Here is a 17,930-nt window from a genome sequence, read left to right on the forward strand (position 1 = left end):
AACGATTTGAAGTGGAATGATCATATGAAATTAATTGTTGGTAAGGCGGGTGCCAGGTTGAGATTCATTGGGAGAGTCCTTAGAAAATGTAGTCCATCAACAAAGGAGGTGGCTTACAAAACACTCGTTCGACCTATACTTGAGTATTGCTCATCAGTGTGGGATCCGTACCAGATCGGGTTGACGCATGAGATAGAGAAGATCCAAAGAAGAGCGGCGCGTTTCGTCACAGGGTTATTTGGTAAGCGTGATAGCGTTACGGAGATGTTTAACGAACTCAAGTGGCACACTCTGCAAGAGAGGCGCTCTGCATCGCGGTGTAGCTTGCTGTCCAGGTTTCGAGAGGGTGCGTTTCTGCATGAGGTATCGAATATATTGCTTCCCTCTATTTATACCTCCCGAGGAGATCACGAATGTAAAATTAGAGAGATTCGAGCGCACACGGAGGCTTTCCGGCAGTCCTTCTTCCCACGATCATACGCGACTGGAACAGGAGAGGGAGGTACTGACAGTGGCACGTAAAGTGCCCTCCGCCACACACTGTTGGGTGGCTTGCGGAGTATAAATGTAGATGTAGATGTAGATAATAGAAAATTCGCAGACGGTGCTTCACGCGATCCAGCAATAGGCATACAAAGACTGCTTTCGGAAGTGGAAATGGCATTGGGAGTGGTGTATCAGTTGTGAAGGAGAGTATTTCGCAAGAGAGCATGAGCAAAAAGTAAAAGGTAAGGGTAGAAAAATTTTGTGGAGGAAGTTTCGCAATTTTTTGAACACACCTCGTACGTAACTCAAATGTGGAGTAGAAAACCCAGACTGAAATAGTAACAGAACAGAAATCTTATCTAGCCGTATCGCAGAGAGACACTGCAGCCGCACGAAATAGGTATGACATTCGCAACAACGATATTCCATTGCTAACGAGAACATCGTGCAGCAAACGCCGAAAGGTCATCGGACTAAAATAATTCGTGATTGTGCCTGGCGCTGAGCTTGACGACTGGAAGAATTCGTTAGAGCACCGATTACTGTTCTGCATGCTTTTCCAAGACATGAAAGGAAATACTCCCCGATGACCTCGCCGACTCTAGCGGCGTCCGCAGCACTTCCCGCTCAGGTCTGCTCCAGCCTAACAGCCCCCGCTCGTTGCATCAGGCGGAAGTCCACACGCTACCGGTTGACACCTCTTCCGGTTCCTACAGCACATTCACTGCTCTGACGTCATAAAAACTCCTCCCAGACTTGAAAATTTTCCAGCTGTTGACTTCCACGTACGTAATAAGTTCACTCGAGCAGCGTGAAAGTTGGTCTACTTCTGGGCTCACTGTGTGACTTCGCTCAGCTCGATAGTCTTAGCATAGCGACGCCGAGTGGCTATGCTACTCCCCACTACACAAACTGTCTCACATGATTCCAGTCCGGAGTCAGCCTTAAAGAAGACTTAATGAAATATATAGTCTATAGAATCATTGCAACAGCGCTTTCCCCTTCCACAAGTAGTTGTTTCCAATCGTGTCTATCCTTAGTCACTATAATGTTTTCGTAATATTCCAGCTTCAGTCTCGAAAGTGCACGAGCTTTATGAACAAGCGTATAAGTACATGCTAAGGAAACAAAGCTAATAGCTCTCAGTTACACAAAACATGTTACAAGAGCGCGCTGCAATCATCGCATTTCCATCTAAGCTGTCCTGTCGAGTAGCGCTTTTCGCCTATCTTTCCCGAAGAACTCAACCATGTTTCGCGAAAAGCCTGCTCTGTATGATGTTGTGGTTAGTGTTTAACGTCCCGTCGACAACGAGGTCATTAGAGACGGAGCGCAAGCTCGGGTTAGGGAAGCATTGGGACGGAAATCGGCCGTGCCCTTTCAAAGGAACCATCCCGGCATTTGCCTGAAACGATTTAGGGAAATCACGGAAAACCTAAATCAGGATGGCCGGAGACGGGATTGAACCGTCGTCCTCCCGAATGCGAGTCCAGTGTGCTCTGTATGATGTAATCATACCCTCCTATACGAGCGTCACTATATCTTTATGTTGATCATGTTACGCACCAGCCTACTAGCGTCATTCAGAAAAAAAAGGATTTTTTTAGAAATTCTGTTACGACAATGGAATACAACACTTATTTATTTAAAAATAAAAAATATATAGGACAGACAGGGCGGAATTTTGAAATTCTATACAGGAAACATTGCAGTCATAGCAACCGGACAGCATTTGGAGCACATGTAAAAGATAGTAAACATGAGGTGAGTAATGTAAATGAACAAATGGAGGCACACTGGACTCGCATTCGGAAGGACGACGGTTCAATCCCGCGTCCGGCCATCCTGATTTAGGTTTTCCGTGATTTCCCTAAATCTCTCCAGGCAAATGCCGGGATGGTTCCTTTGAAAGGGCACGGCCGACTTCCTTCCCCATCCTTCCCTAATCCGATGAGACCGATGACCTCGCTGTTTGGTCTCTTCCCCCGAACAACCAACCAACCAACAAATGGAGGTACCACATAAAGCTCCAAAAAGTCTCATCTCAACGTGCTCGAACAGATTGAAATATACGCTCATCAAAGAAAAACCCCAGGCCTACTACTTAATGAGCAAAGTGATTTTATGCACAGGAGTTATTATGAGATTTTAAAGACCTGTTTTAGGCTTCCTCTCGAATGCAACAGCTCGCTCCAGTAAGAACCAACTGCAGCGGAACGGCCCTCAGCGAACTGGCGGCGAGGCGAATTGGACGCGGCGGAACAGGACTCGGCGTCGCGTTGTATACGTTCTGACGTAGGGAAACCCTCTCCACCACCAATCAAAACAAAGAAGAGGAAACGCACATTTTCTAAAGAATATCTACATTTTACTTACATTTTTAAGTTTCTTTATAAAGAAATTTTAATTCAGTGTAAATTATCTCGGTTCATGGTCCACTCAAAAAATATTATTCATATGTTATTACTTTAAAAATTGTTATATTAAAAAGTATATTCGCCATTAATATGTACGGTGAAATAATAACATATGCACAATTCTTATAGGTAGTGGCCACTTTTTACTGTTGCCAATCAGGTTTCTCGAAAACTGCGATGTAAGATTTTAACAGATTAAAATTTACTTTAGTTCTGACAGCGAACCGATAGTTCTGCACTGACAAGTTACTCTGTAACTGAAATATATGGTATGTTGGCATTTAATACGTTCCAAAATTTCTTTTTCTAAACTAAGATATTTCTCTCACTAACTGTATCTCTCTTGTTAATTATACTTTTAACTTTGTCTAACAGATCTGAAGATGGGCAGCTAGCCTGAAACCGGTCACTGAGAATAAAAAATAGCGATCAAAGACTGAAATGCCATATTTTTATTTAATGAACGATAGCGGAAATCCCATAAAGACAAACATGTCTAGTTGTGATAAACGTATTTATTTTTCAATGTAATCCCCCTGACGTTCTGCGCACTTAGTCGGCGCTGGTAGAGCTTTTCAATTCCATGTGCAAAGAATGCTCAGGGGCATGTGCGTAACCAGTTATGCACTGCTGTCTGGACTTTCTTGTCATCGGCGAACCTTGAACCACAACAGCTTCTTTCAGTGGGTAAAAAATTGCAACTAACTTTCATCTCTCGTTACAACACCGTGAACAAATGCTTCTCCTTCAACCTCGTAACGTAGCAAAAGCTTCCTGCACACCCGTGCGGTTTTCTTTAATTTCTGATGTGAAATGTTTTGAAACCCACCTCGCACACACTTCCTCGAACGTCAGTACGTCGTGAACAATATGGTGGGCTGATGGGACACTGATGTGCATTTTTGCTGCAATACCACTCACCGTAATACGCCTGTTTTCCCTTATCAACTAACCAACTCTCTCAGTGTTGTTCTCCGAGACTGCAGCGACAGAGCGTCCTGGTCGTGGCGAATCGTCAGCACTCGCTACACGCCGTCTGATCTTATCTGCCACTCGCACACCTGTGTTCGATTCAAACAAGGCAGGGGACCCAGAATGGACGGGCAGGTGCAACATTTTATCTCCAATTACATCCTTCATCGAATTCATAAATTCTTGTGTGTTTCAAAATCAACGTATTTTTTCTTTTAAGTAAAGTAACTGAAATGCTCACACGCTATGTGATCAAAAGCATCCGCGACCTCAGCAGTCATTAGACATCGTGAGAGAGCAGAGTGGGGCGCTCCGCGGAACTCACCGACTTCGAACATGGTTAGGTGATTGCGTGTCGCTTGGGTCATGCGTCTGTATGCGAGATTTCCTCACTCGTAAACATCCCTAGGTCCACTGTTTCCGATGTGTTTATGAAGTGGAAACGTGAAGGGACACGTACAGCACAAAAACTTACAGGCCGACCTCGTCTGTTAGAGAGTCGTAATGTGTAATAGGCACACATCTATCCAGCCAATCACACAGAAATTCCAAACTGCATCAGGATCCACTGCAAGTACTATGATAGTTAGGCGGGAGGTGAGGAAACTTGGATTTCATGGTCGAGCGGCTGCTCATAAGGCACACATCTCGCCGGTAAATGCCAAACGACGCCTCGCTTGGTGTAAGGAGTGTAAACATTGGACAATCGAACAGTGGAAAAACGTTGTGTGGAGTGACGGATCACGGTGCACAATGTGGTGATCCGACGGCAGGGTGTGGGTATGGTGAATGCCCGGTGAACGTCATCTACCGACGTGTGTAGTGCCAACAGTAAAATTCTGAGGCGGTGGTATTATGGTGTGGTCGTGTTTCTCATGGAGAGGGCTTGCACCATTGTTGTTTTGCGTGGCACTATCACAGCACAAGCCTACATTGATGTTTTAAGCACCTTCTTGCTTCCCATTGTTGAAGAGCAAGTCGGGGATGGCGATTGCATATTTCAATACAATCGAGCACCTGTTCATAATGCACGGCCTGTGGCGGAGTAGTTACACAACAATAATATCCTTGTTACATACTGGCCTGCACAGAGTCCTGACCTGAATCCTATAGAACACATTTGGCTTGTTCTGGAACGCCGACTTCGTGCCAGGCCTCACCTACCGACGTCGATACCTCTCCTCAGTGCAGCACTCCGTGAAGAATGTGCTGCCATTCGCCAAGAAACCTTCCAGCACCTGACTGAACGTATGCCTGCGAGAGTGGAAGCTGTCATCAAAGCCAAGGGTGGGCCAACAACATATTGAATTTCAGCATTACCGATGGAGTGCGCCACGAACTTGTAAGTCATTTTCAGCCAGGTGTCCAGAGATACTTTTTCTTTATTCCATTTGAAAGTATTTATGTATAAACAGCTACATATTTGGAAAAACGAGGAACAGCAATGTTAGAAACGCTTAGCTAATACTTCAGTTCTTAGAAATCACCAGAATATATATATCAGAATGAAATATTACTGTAGCCTGTAAACTACGTTATTTCATTGCGAAACGGTATGCAAATTTCAGTGAAATAGCTGCATCTGTTTTTCAAAACAGGGATTAGCTGAACATGCTGCGACAACCCAAATGGCTGCCTTTATTTCATTCAGTGGAATAACAGGCAGTTCCACTAATAGGAGAGTGTCAGGCATGATTTTGGAAAGGACAGTCCTACATACATCTAAATCTACGCGGATACTCTGCAAGTTACATTTAATTGCCTGGCAGAGGGTTCATCTAACCACCTTCACAAGAATTCTCTATTACTCCAATCTCATACAGCGCGCGGAAAAAACGAACACTTATATCTTTCCTTGCGAACTCTGATTTCCGTTATTTTATTATGATGATCGTTTCTCCCAATGGAGGTCGGCGTCAACAAAATACACTCCTGGAAATAGAAAAAAGAACACATTGACACCCGTGTGTCAGACCCACCATACTTGCTCCGGACACTGCGAGAGGGCTGTACAAGCAATGATCACACGCACGGCACAGCGGACACACCAGGAACCGCGGTGTTGGCCGTCGAATGGCGCTAGCTGTGCAGCATTCGTGCACCGCCGCCGTCGGTGTCAGCCAGTTTGCCGTGGCATACGGAGCTCCATCGCAGTCTTTAACACTGGTAGCATGCCGCGACAGCGTGGACGTGAACCGTATGTGCAGTTGACGGACTTTGAGCGAGGGCGTATAGTGGGCATGCGGGAGGCCGGGTGGACGTACCGCCGAATTGCTCAACACGTGGGGCGTGAGGTCTCCACAGTACATCGATGTTGTCGCCAGTGATCGGCGGAAGGTGCACGCGCCCGTCGACCTGGGACCGGACCGCAGCGACGCACGGATGCACGCCAAGACCGTAGGATCCTACGCAGTGCCGTAGGGGACCGCACCGCCACTTCCCAGCAAATTAGGGACACTGTTGCTCCTGGGGTATCGGCGAGGACCATTCGCAACCGTCTCCTTGAAGCTGGGCTACGGTCCCGCACACCGTTAGGCCGTCTTCCGCTCACGCGCCAACATCGTGCAGCCCGCCTCCAGTGGTGTCGCGACAGGCGTGAATGGAGGGACGAATGGAGACGTGTCGTCTTCAGCGATGAGAGTCGCTTCTGCCTTGGTGCCAATGATGGTCGTATGCGTGTTTGGCGCCGTGCAGGTGAGCGCCACAATCAGGACTGCATACGACCGAGGCACACAGGGCCAACACCCGGCATCATGGTGTGGGGAGCGATCTCCTACACTGGCCGTACACCACTGGTGATCGTCGAGGGGACACTGAATAGTGCACGGTACATCCAAACCGTCATCGAACCCATCGTTCTACCATTCCTAGATCGGCAAGGGAACTTGCTGTTCCAACAGGACAATGCACGTCCGCATGTATCCCGTGCCACCCAACGTGCTCTAGAAGGTGTAAGTCAACTACCCTGGCCAGCAAGATCTCCGGATCTGTCCCCCATTGAGCATGTTTGGGACTGGATGAAGCGTCGTCTCACGCGGTCTGCACGTCCAGCACGAACGCTGGTCCAACTGAGGCGCCAGGTGGAAATGGCATGGCAAGCCGTTCCATAGGACTACATCCAGCATCTCTACGATCGTCTCCATGGGAGAATAGCAGCCTGCATTACTGCGAAAGGTGGATATACACTGTACTAGTGCCGACATTGTGCATGCTCTGTTGCCTGTGTCTATGTGCCTGTGGTTCTGTCAGTGTGATCATGTGATGTATCTGACCCCAGGAATGTGTCAATAAAGTTTCCCCTTCCTGGGACAATGAATTCACGGTGTTCTTATTTCAATTTCCAGGAGTGTATTTTCGCATTCGGGGGAGAAAGTTGTTGTTTGTAATTTCGTGAGAAGATTCCGCTGTAACGAAAAACGCCTTTGATTAATTATGAGAGCGCCAAATCCTGTATCATTTCACTGACACTCTCACCCCTATTTCGCGATAATACAAAACGTGTGCCCTTCTTTGCACTTTCTCGATGTACTCCGTCAGTCCCATCTCGTAAGGATCCCACATCGCGCAGCAGTATTCTAAAAGAGGACGGACAAGCGTAGTGTAGGCAGTCTTTTCAGTAAGTCTGTTACATTTTCCAAGAGTCGTGCCAATAAAACACAGACTTTGGTGAGCCTCCTTCACAACATTTTCTATGTGTTCCTTTCAATTAAGATGTTCGTAATTGTAATTCTTAGGTATCTACTTGAATTTACTGCGTTTAGATTAGACTGATTTACCGTGTAATCGAAGTTTAACAGATTACTTTTAGCACTCATGTGCGTGATCTCACCGTTTTCGTTGTTTAGGATTCTAAATGGTTCAAATGGCTCTGAGCACTATGGGACTTAACTTCTGAGGTCATCAGTCCCCTAGAACTTATAACTACTTAAACCTAACTAACCTAAGGAAATCACACATACATGCCCGAGGCAGGATTCGAACTTGCTACCGTAGCGGTCGCGCGGATCCAGACTGTAGCGCCTAGAGCCGCTCGGCCACCCCGTCCGGCTATTTAGGGTCAATTGAAGATTTTTGCACCATACAGGTATATTTTCTAAATCGTTTTGCAATTTGTTTTGATCTTCTGATGACTTTACTAGTCGATAAAGGACAGCGTCATCTGCAAGCAACCTGAGACTGCTGCTTAGGTTGTCTCCCAAGTCGGTTATGTAGGTAAAGAAGAGCAAAGGCCCTATAATTACCTTCGGGAACGCCAGAAATCACTCCTGTTTTACTCGATGACTTTCCATCAATTAGTACGAACGGTGAGCTCTCTGACAGGAAATCAGGAATCGAGTCACAAAACTGAGACGATGTTGTGTAAGCAAGCATTTTCACTACAAGCCGCTTGCATGGTGCAGTGTCAAAAGCCTTCCGGAAATCCAGACATACGGAATCAATCTGAAATATCTTTTGTCAATAGCACTCAACACTTGGTGTGAGTAAAGAGCTAGTTGTGTTTCACAGGAACTATGTTTTGTAAATCCGTGTTGACTGTGTGTGTGTCAACAGTATAGTTGTGGAACCTAAAGATAGTTTTGCAAATAATACAATGTAGAAATATGTGCTAACTTTCATCAACTTCAAAAAGGCTTGTGATTTGACAGACAGTCAAACATTATTCCCTACTTTAGTGCAATTGAAAATCGAAACTGTCCAACAGTCATTAAGAGGTACAACCCCAGAAGTTAAATTAATGGGAGAAATTTCAGAAGCCAAGATGATGGACTTCCCCCCCCCCTCCTCCCCTACACTAAACATAGTTCTGCAGAAAATAATACAGACATTGGCAAAGGATATAAAGAGAATGCAACTTGGGATTAAAAAAGAGCGGAGAATCAAAGTAAAGTGTCAGGCTTTCGCAGGTGACTTCGTTATTCAAATAAACAATACAGGAGGAGGCAAAAAATTGTCCTGCAGAACCCTCAGGAAACCTCACAGAAAACTAGCCTACAAATCCCTCTCACAGAAAACTGGCCTACAAATCCCCCCTCACAGAAAACTAGCCTACAAATCCCCCTCACAGAAAACTAGCCCAGAAATCCCCCTCACAGAAAACTAGCCTACAAATCCCCCTCACAGAAAACTAGCCTACAAATCCCCCTCGACAAAACTCAGTACATGGAAAGGAAGTCTGCAGATAATCTCCCCATTATACATCGGAACGGTCAAGTGTCACAAGTTACGTTTTTTAAATATCTAAGAGAGATCTCCCCCCAAGAACCATGGACCTTGCCGTTGGTGGGGAGGCTTGCGTGCCTCAACGACAGCCGGCCGGAGTGGCCGTGCGGTTCTGGGCGCTACAGTCTGGAACCGAGCGACCGCTACGGTCGCAGGTTCGAATCCTGCCTCGGGCATGGATGTGTGTGATGTCCTTAGGTTAGTTAGGTTTAATTAGTTCTAAGTTCTAGGCGACTGATGACCTCAGAAGTTAAGTCGCATAGTGCTCAGAGCCATTTGAACCTCAACGACACAGATGCCGTAGGTGCAACCACAACGGAGGGGTATCTGTTGAGAGGCCAGACAAACGTGTGGTTCCTGAAGAGGGGCAGCAGCCTTTTCAGTAGTTGCAGGGGCAACAGTCTGGATGATTGACTGATCTGGTCTTGTAACACTAACCAAAACGGCCTTGCTGAGCTGCTACTGCGAACGGCTGAAAGCAAGGGGAAACTACAGCCGTAATTTTTCTCGAGGGTATGTAGCTTTACTGTATGGTTAAATGATGATAGCGTCCTCTAGGGTAAAATATTCCGGAGGTAAAATAGTCCCCCTTTCGGATCTCCGGGTGGGGACTACTCACGAGGACGTCGTTATCAGGAGGACTCGGAAGAGCAGTTTAACGGAATGGACAGTGTCTTGAAAGGATCAACAAAAGCAAAACAAGGTTAATGGAATGTAGTCGAATTAAGTCGGATGATGCTGAGGGAATTAGATTAGGAAATGAGACACTTAAAGTAGTAAAGGAGTTTTGCTATTTGGGGAGCAAAATAACTGATGATGGTCGAAGTAGAGAGGATATAAAATGTAGACTGGCAATGGCAAGGAAAGCGTTTCTGAAGAAGAGAAATTTGTTAACATCGAGTATTGATTTAAGTGTTGGGAAGTCGTTTCTGAAAGTATTTGTATGGAGTGTATCACGTATGGAAGTGAAACGTGGACGATAAATAGTTTAGACAAAAAGAGAATAGAAGCTTTCTAAATGTGGTGCTACAGAAGAATGCTGAAGATTAGATGGGTAGATCACATAACTAATGAGGAGGTATTGAATAGAACTGGGGAGAAGAGGAGTTTGTGGCACAACTTGACTAGAAGAAGGGATCGGTTGGCAGGACATGTTCTGAGGCATCGAGGGATCACCAATTTAGTACTGGAGGGCAGCGTGGAGGGTAAAAATCGTAGAGGGAGACCAAGAGATGAATACACTAAGCAGATTCAGAAGGATGTCGGTTGCAGTAGGTACTGGGAGATGAAGCAGCTTGCACAGGATAGAGTAGCATTGAGAGCTGCATCAAACCAGTCTCAGGACTGAAGACCACAACAACACAACAAGAGAGATCATGCATCCATCAAGACTGAGCACAACAGTCAATCAAGAAAGAATCTTCGGAATATAAAAAGCGAAAAGAAGTCTCTCTCTCAATGCAGAACTAAGGCATAACAACACAGAAGTTCCATAGGGAGCACTCTACGCTGCAGAAGCTATGGTGCTCCATGGTCAGGCAAAAATACGGGAGACTGAAAAGCAGGAAAGAAAGACTCTCAGGAAAATTTGCGGATCAGTTTTTTTTTTGTGAAGCAGTTTGCTTAAAGAGGTCATTGAGAGAGATCTACAAGCAGGCGGAAAGAATAACAGACACCTTCAGAAAAAGAAGAATGAAATTTTGTGGACATATCCACGGTATGGACAAGACCAGCCTCACAAGGCAGAAACAAGACAAAATGGATCACTGAAGCAGTAGAGGATAGTAAAGAAGTGGAAACCGTACACAAACAGTTGAGAACAGTTCACGAGTATTGTACAAAAACATAAACTTAAACAAAAGCACATGGATAAGGGAACAGAAAATAAATGGTCGGAAGAGCACGTGAGAGTACACAGCGAGCATATAGTGAGAATCTGGGAAGAACGGAGGATCAAGAAAAACTCACGATTACTCAAGCCTGTAATACATACATTGTGTAGAAGAATACGTATATAAAATTTTAGTGTGTTTAAAGGAGATAAACAGAAACAGCTTTTAATAAGACAAAAAGGCCAGAGGTGCACATTTCGCTGCTAGGGATCCATGAAGGTTTTGACTCTAGTAATGTTGAGAGTCGGAGTTGAAACTGCTGTGTGATGAATATTGTGTTAGTGACGTTTCCGAAACTGACAGTCGTTTACATTAATGCACAACTGACAGCTACGTGATAATGATTGTAAAACATGCTCAAAAAACGACCGAGTGTTCCACGATCAATGACTGCGGCTCCAGCCGAAAGAGCAATCAGCTCTTCTGGACATCAAACACAGCCCCCCCCCCCTCCCCGCCCCTCCCCACACACACAAAAATAAATAAAACAAGTTTGAAAACTGTATCCGAACATCACGTCCAAAACGTTTGCAATGTCTGGTCACATGGCCCACCCATATGACAGCAGTACACCGCAGGTTGCCTAAACACGGGAACGCAGGGGCCACGACAAGGCAAGCAAAACAAAGTGCGTCAGTAGGACAGTGACAGTAACAAGCCATGTTGTGTAGAACGACTCCAGACGCCACCGCTGCGACCCAGGACTCTGGCCTGCAGTGGTATCGCTCCTAGGAGGCACAGACAACGAAGATCTATTTGCTTCCGCCACGTCACATGGCCGCAAATACGAGGCCTGTTCAGAAAGTAAGCTCCGATTGATTGCCAAATTGAAACCACAGTGAACATCAGAAATGTTTTACTTGTAACAATTAGCTACACCTTTCAGCTACTTCTCTACGTAGTCGCCGTTCTGACTTAGACTTTTGTCATAGCGTTGTACCAACTTTTCAATAGCCTCATCATAGAAGGCAGCCGCCAGTGCTTTCCGCCAATTCTCCACGCTGGCCTACACCTCGTTGTCTGTGTCAAAATGTTGTCTTCAAAGACAGCGGTTCATGTGACCAGAGATGAAACTCAGGGGGAGACAAATGCGGACTGTATTGTGGGTAATCTAACATTTCCATTTGAAAACGATGCAGGAGCATCATCATTGCCCCTGCAGAATGCGGCTGAGAATTGTCGTGAAGACGAAACAGCACGACTGTTATGTAATGTTAGCTGCATAGCTTCAGGCGAAATTTCTCACCAGGCCCTCGTACTTGGCGGCAGACACTATTTTCTAGACATCTTTACGCACTCACTGCGAGCTCAGAAATGAGAAGAGCGACGTGATGCTAACTGGGGTTATACTAGAGACACTACCCAACACATCTGTGCAAAGCTTTATCGGATTTTCATAGTCGTGTCCATTTCGCGACGGATCGGAGCTTACTTTCTGAACGCCCCTCGTAGTTCGCGAACAATTCATCCGTCCATTTGGTCAGAGGAAGTTTATTCGTCAGCGCCATCTACCGTCACAACCACGCAATTCCTGACACATGTCCATAGGACTTCTTCCTCCGTTCCCAGTCAGGAATGCGTCCCTGCAATTCGTCTGTTTTAGCCATTCAGAGCGAGCAGTTGAACTTTGACTTAACCTGACGGAAGTGTAAAGTAAGACAGAGACTTCGACTGATAAACTACTTTTGTGTTCTTGTGGAGGAGACGAGTGAATTTATGTTATTAGTGATAAAACTGTTATTCATTTTCTGCTTGGGGGTAAGTTTCTCCGCAACCAATCTGGTGGCCCAACTTCAGACCTCAGGAGAGAAACAATGCATTTGTGTCATTTCCGTCGCATAAAAATGTGTTTTGATCTCTGTACAGAGAGTATCAGAGGGCAATTAGTATGCAAATGCAATTTTACACTTTCTCTGTAGGGATCAATGCAGAGAAGCATATGACTAAGATCGAAGTGTGCGCAATTTTATCGACGTTCATTATGAAAGGCGAACGCTGAAGGGAGTAATTCGTAACTCGTCTACGAACAAACGCCCTCTGAATTTTTACAGAAAAAGCTTTATGTGGCATCTTTCTTGTTGCATCTCCCAGTGGCGGTTGTATAGCACTTTTGCGACCCACTCATTAGGACTAAACAAATCCGAGATGCAGTAATTTGCATAATCTTCTCTGAATATCTGTCTTCGCTTCTGTCAGACTTCCGAGTGGTTTGGTGCAATTCGCCACAACTTCTTCACGTGGATCAACCATCTCAAAGTAGATCTGTATCTTTGCTTTAGTCTAAGTTCGTAAGGCTGGCCTCTTCTTCTCAGAGTAGAGCTGAAACTCTTCCTTCAGTCTAACTTCATAATGTTCCTGTGCTAACAAACAACGCTTGACACAGGTCTGATGAGAGACTGGTAAACGACCTCCATCACGAATTATTGTAACGCATACGTCTGCTGTCCTCACAACTACACTGACGGGAAAAAATTGCAGCACCAAGAAGGAGTTGTGCTACACAAATGAAAGTTGGTAGGCGTGTGTCTACAGTTGAAGGATGGTGTCTATTCAAATATCGCACCAGAGTGGTGGTAGTAGCGCCGCTGTTAGGATACAAATCAGGTTTGCTTTAAATACACTTCTGTAACGGCCGTGAGCGTTAGTTACCTTTCAGCAAGGACGTGATAAGTTTGTAAGTAGGCTGTTTATGTTTTCTTATTGGCAACGTTACGTAGCGCTCTGTATGAAAATCACTGGCTGTGCTGTGTGCAGTCTGTGGCTGGTTTGCATTGTTGTCTGCCATTGTAGTGTTGGGCAGCGGCAGCTGGATGTGAACAGCGCGTAGCGTTGCGCAGTTGGATGTGAGCCGCCCGCACTATTTCCCTATGCACAGTTACCAAATTACCACTTTGAATGTCTGTTAATTAATTGCACAGTGGTGCTGATAAGCTACGCTCGTCGTCACTATTATTTCTCAGTTTACTTTGGAGCCTAGTGTTACGTTTTTCACACGCCATTATTGTCACAGTATTTCACACGATAACACAGAAAAGCACAATTTGAAGAGCAAAATAAGAAAACACATTAACATAGCACTGAAAATAATATCTAGTTAATTGCAAGCGCAGCTGCGAAATACTTGGTGCAAATCTATATGCATGCCAATCTGTTTTACTGTACAACAATGAAAGACTGCAACTACAAAGGAGATTCTCTCTACAATTACGCGCTAGCAATAAACAAAAGCTACACTAATTACTCAAATACAAGAAAAAATCAGAAGATTCCAGCGAGGTATCCTCGGCTAAGGGTCGACATATGAAACGTCCACTGGACTCGCATTCGGGAGGATGACGGTTCAATCCCGTCTCCGGCCATCCTGATTTAGGTTTTCCGTGATTTCCCTAAATCGCTTCAGGCAAATGCCGGGATGGTTCCTTTGAAAGGGCGCGGCCGATTTCCTTCCCCATCCTTCCCTCACCCGAGCTTGCGCTCCGTCTCTAATGACCTCGTTGTCGACGGGACGTTAAACACTAATATCCTCCTCCCCCTCCTATGAAACGTCCCCTTAGAAAAATTATTGAATTACTGTGCTGATAAATTTCTTACATTATTTGATTTTCAAACAGCTGAGCAGAACTGAACGTACTCAGACATTTCGCTCTTTACCTATTCTGATGAACGCTAAACTGACACACAATATTTCTAGCGCAACGTAATCTGACTTTTAATAATCCCTACAAAAGAATGGCCCTTTCTAACAATAACCTATACCTTTCATGAATCACTTACGTCACAAAAATCTTCGTTACTCAAACCTCTGCAATACAGCGAGCGCCACTACTGCCAGCTAAATAAAAGATTCAAACTACTGAAGGCACTAACTACTGATAGGCATAGTTAGCAAATGAAAGCTTTTGATAGAGAACAAACAATGTATTTACCTTAATAGTGTTCAAAAGTCATAATATCTATATCAGTCCATGATATACAATATTACAAATTTACTGTCTCTGTCCAGATCATCCGCTCTCAAAACTCCGCCCTCTCACTCCCCACATCCACCACTGCTGGCGGCTCACCTCCAACTGCGCAACGCTACGCGCTGTTCACATCCAGCTGCCGCTGCCCAACACTACAATGGCAGACAACAATGCAAACCAGCCACAGACTGCACACAGCACAGCCAGTGATTTTCATACAGAGCGCTACGTGGCGTTACCAATAAGAAAACCTAAACAGCCTACTTACAAGTTAACGTTAGTCAAGCATGCCATAAGGGCGACAGAGACGCCGTTACCAGCACCTCAGCGTGTTTGAACGAGGTTGCGTAATAGAATTACTGCGGGCTGGACGTTCCTTCTGCTATATTGCAGAAAGTGTTGACAGCAATGTAGCCACTGTGCACGATTGACGACAGCCACAGTCACGACATGGTCACGAGAATGTACGGTTGGAGAAACACCGAGCTCCGGATGGCCACATGGGACTACCGAAAGGGAACACGATGGTGCTCGGCTTATGGCGATGGCGCACCGTGCTGCACCTGCAACAGCAGTCTGAGCACCACCTGGCACCACACTGACACAACCAAGTGTTGCAAATCGGTTTCTTCAAGGACAGCTCCGAGCCAGACGCCCCATGGCATGCATTCCAATGATCCCAAACCACCGTCACCTGCGACTTCAGACGTTTCAAGCGAGAGGTCTGGAGGGCAGGGTGGAGGTCTCTTGCATTTTCTGATGGAAGCTGCGACGGTGGCAGGGATGGCCACGTGTCGGTTAGATGGAGCGAATTGGGGGCCTGCAAGCAACCTGTCTGCGTGCTAGGCACACTGGACCTACAGCTGGAGTTGCGGTCTGGGATGCAGTTTCGTACGACAGGAGGAGCACTCTCGAGGTTATCCCACCAACTCTGACTGTAAAACCGTACGAGGGTCACTCCAAAAGAAATGCGCACTATTTTTGTAAAAATACAGTTTTCATTCTGCATGTGTGACAGTTTCACAGTGTATAGATATATCCTTCCCACTTGTTTTCAAACTTAGTTCAACATGTTCCCGGGAGTGGCGCCGTCACAGCATGTCTTCAAGATGGTTGCTACACTTGACGTTCGTCAGAAGCAACGTGCTGTCATAGAATTCCTGTGCTGTGAAAACGAGACAATGGGAAACATCCACAAGAGGTTGAAAAAGGTGTACGGAGATGCTGCTGTCGATCGCAGTACAGTTAGTCGGTGGGCAAGCAGGTTATATGATGAAGGCGGGCACGGCAATATTGAGGATTGTCCTCGCAGCGGCAGGCCTCGTACTGCACACACTCCAGACAATGTACAGGGAGTTAACGAATTGGTGACTGCTAAAAGACGCATCACAGTGAACGAATTGTCACGCTACGTTGGGATAGGGGAAGGAAGTGTTTGCAGAATACTGAAAGTGTTGGCGTTAAGAAAGGTTTTTGTCAGGTAGGTTCCCAAGATGTTGACAATGGATCACAAAGAAACAGGAAAAACGGTATGCAGCGAACTTTTGGAACAGTACGAGAATGGTGGAGATGAATTTCTTGGAAGAATTGTGACAGGTGATGAATCATGGCTCCATCATTTTTCACCAGAGACGAAGAGGCAATCAATGGAGTGGCATCATGCAAATTCACCCAAGAAAAAAAAATTCAAAACCACACCTTCTGCTGGAAAAGTTGTGGCTACGGTGTTTTTCTATTCCGAAGGACTCTTGCTTGTGGACATCATGCCAAGTGGAATCACCATAAATTCTGATGCATATGTGACGACACTGAAGAAACTTCAAGCTCGAATGTCGTGTTCGACCACATCGGCAAAAGCAGGATGTTTTGCTGTTGCACGACAATGCACGGCTACATGTCAGTCAAAAAACCATGGAAGCGATCACAAAACACGGATGGGCAACACTGAAACACCCACCTTATAGTCCTGACCTGGCTCCATGTGACTATCATCTGTTTGGGAAACTGAAAGACTCTCTTCGTGGAACAAGGTTTGAAGACGATGACTCCCTTGTCCACGCTGCCAAACAGTGGCTCCAACATGTTGGTCCAGAATTTTACCGTGCGGGTATACAGGCGCTAGTTCCAAGATGGCGTAGGTCAATTGAGAGGGATGGAAATTATGTGCAGAAATGAAAATATTGTTCCTAAAGGACGAATCTACACACTGTAAAGCTTTCAAACATGTAGAATAAAAGATGGAATTAAAAAATAATAGTGTGCATTTCTTTTGGAGTGACCCTCATACGTGAAACTCGTGATTCGCTCTGATGTGCACCGAGCGAGGTGGTGCAGTGGTTAGCCCACTGGACTCGCATTCGGGAGGACGACGGTTCAATCCCGTGTCCGGCCATCCTGATTTAGGTTTTCCGTGACTTCCCTAAAACGCTTCAGGGAAAAGCCGGGATGGTTCCTTTGAAAGGGCACGGCCGACTTCCTTCCCTAATCCGATGAGACCGATGACCTCCTCCCCCAAATCAAACCAACCCACTCCACTTTAACTTCACTCCACTCACTCCCGGATGTGCTACCATTCATGAACAGCCGTCGGAGGTAGGAGGGGGGGGGGTGTTTTACAACAGGACAACGCTCGTCCATGCCCCTCTGTTCCAACCCAACACGCTCTACGGAGTGTCAACGTACTTCCTTGGCCTACTCGATCACCAGACCGGCGTCCAGTCGAGACGGCAACTCCACGGTCATCCAAAAACAGCGTTAACCGTCCCTGTATTGACCGACCAGGTGCAACAGGCGTGGAACTCCATCCCACAAACTGACATTCCGCACCTGTACAATGCAATCGCGTTCGCATCTCGCTTTCAACATTATGGCGGTTACACAGGTTATTAATGTACCAGCAGTTCACATTTGCAATGGCTTATCTCGCTCTTACGGCAACACGTGGTCTTGCAACACTGATCACTTACGTATGTTATGTA

Source organism: Schistocerca piceifrons, chromosome 8 (genome assembly GCF_021461385.2).
Source record: "Schistocerca piceifrons isolate TAMUIC-IGC-003096 chromosome 8, iqSchPice1.1, whole genome shotgun sequence".
Classification (NCBI taxonomy): Eukaryota; Metazoa; Arthropoda; class Insecta; order Orthoptera; family Acrididae; genus Schistocerca; species Schistocerca piceifrons.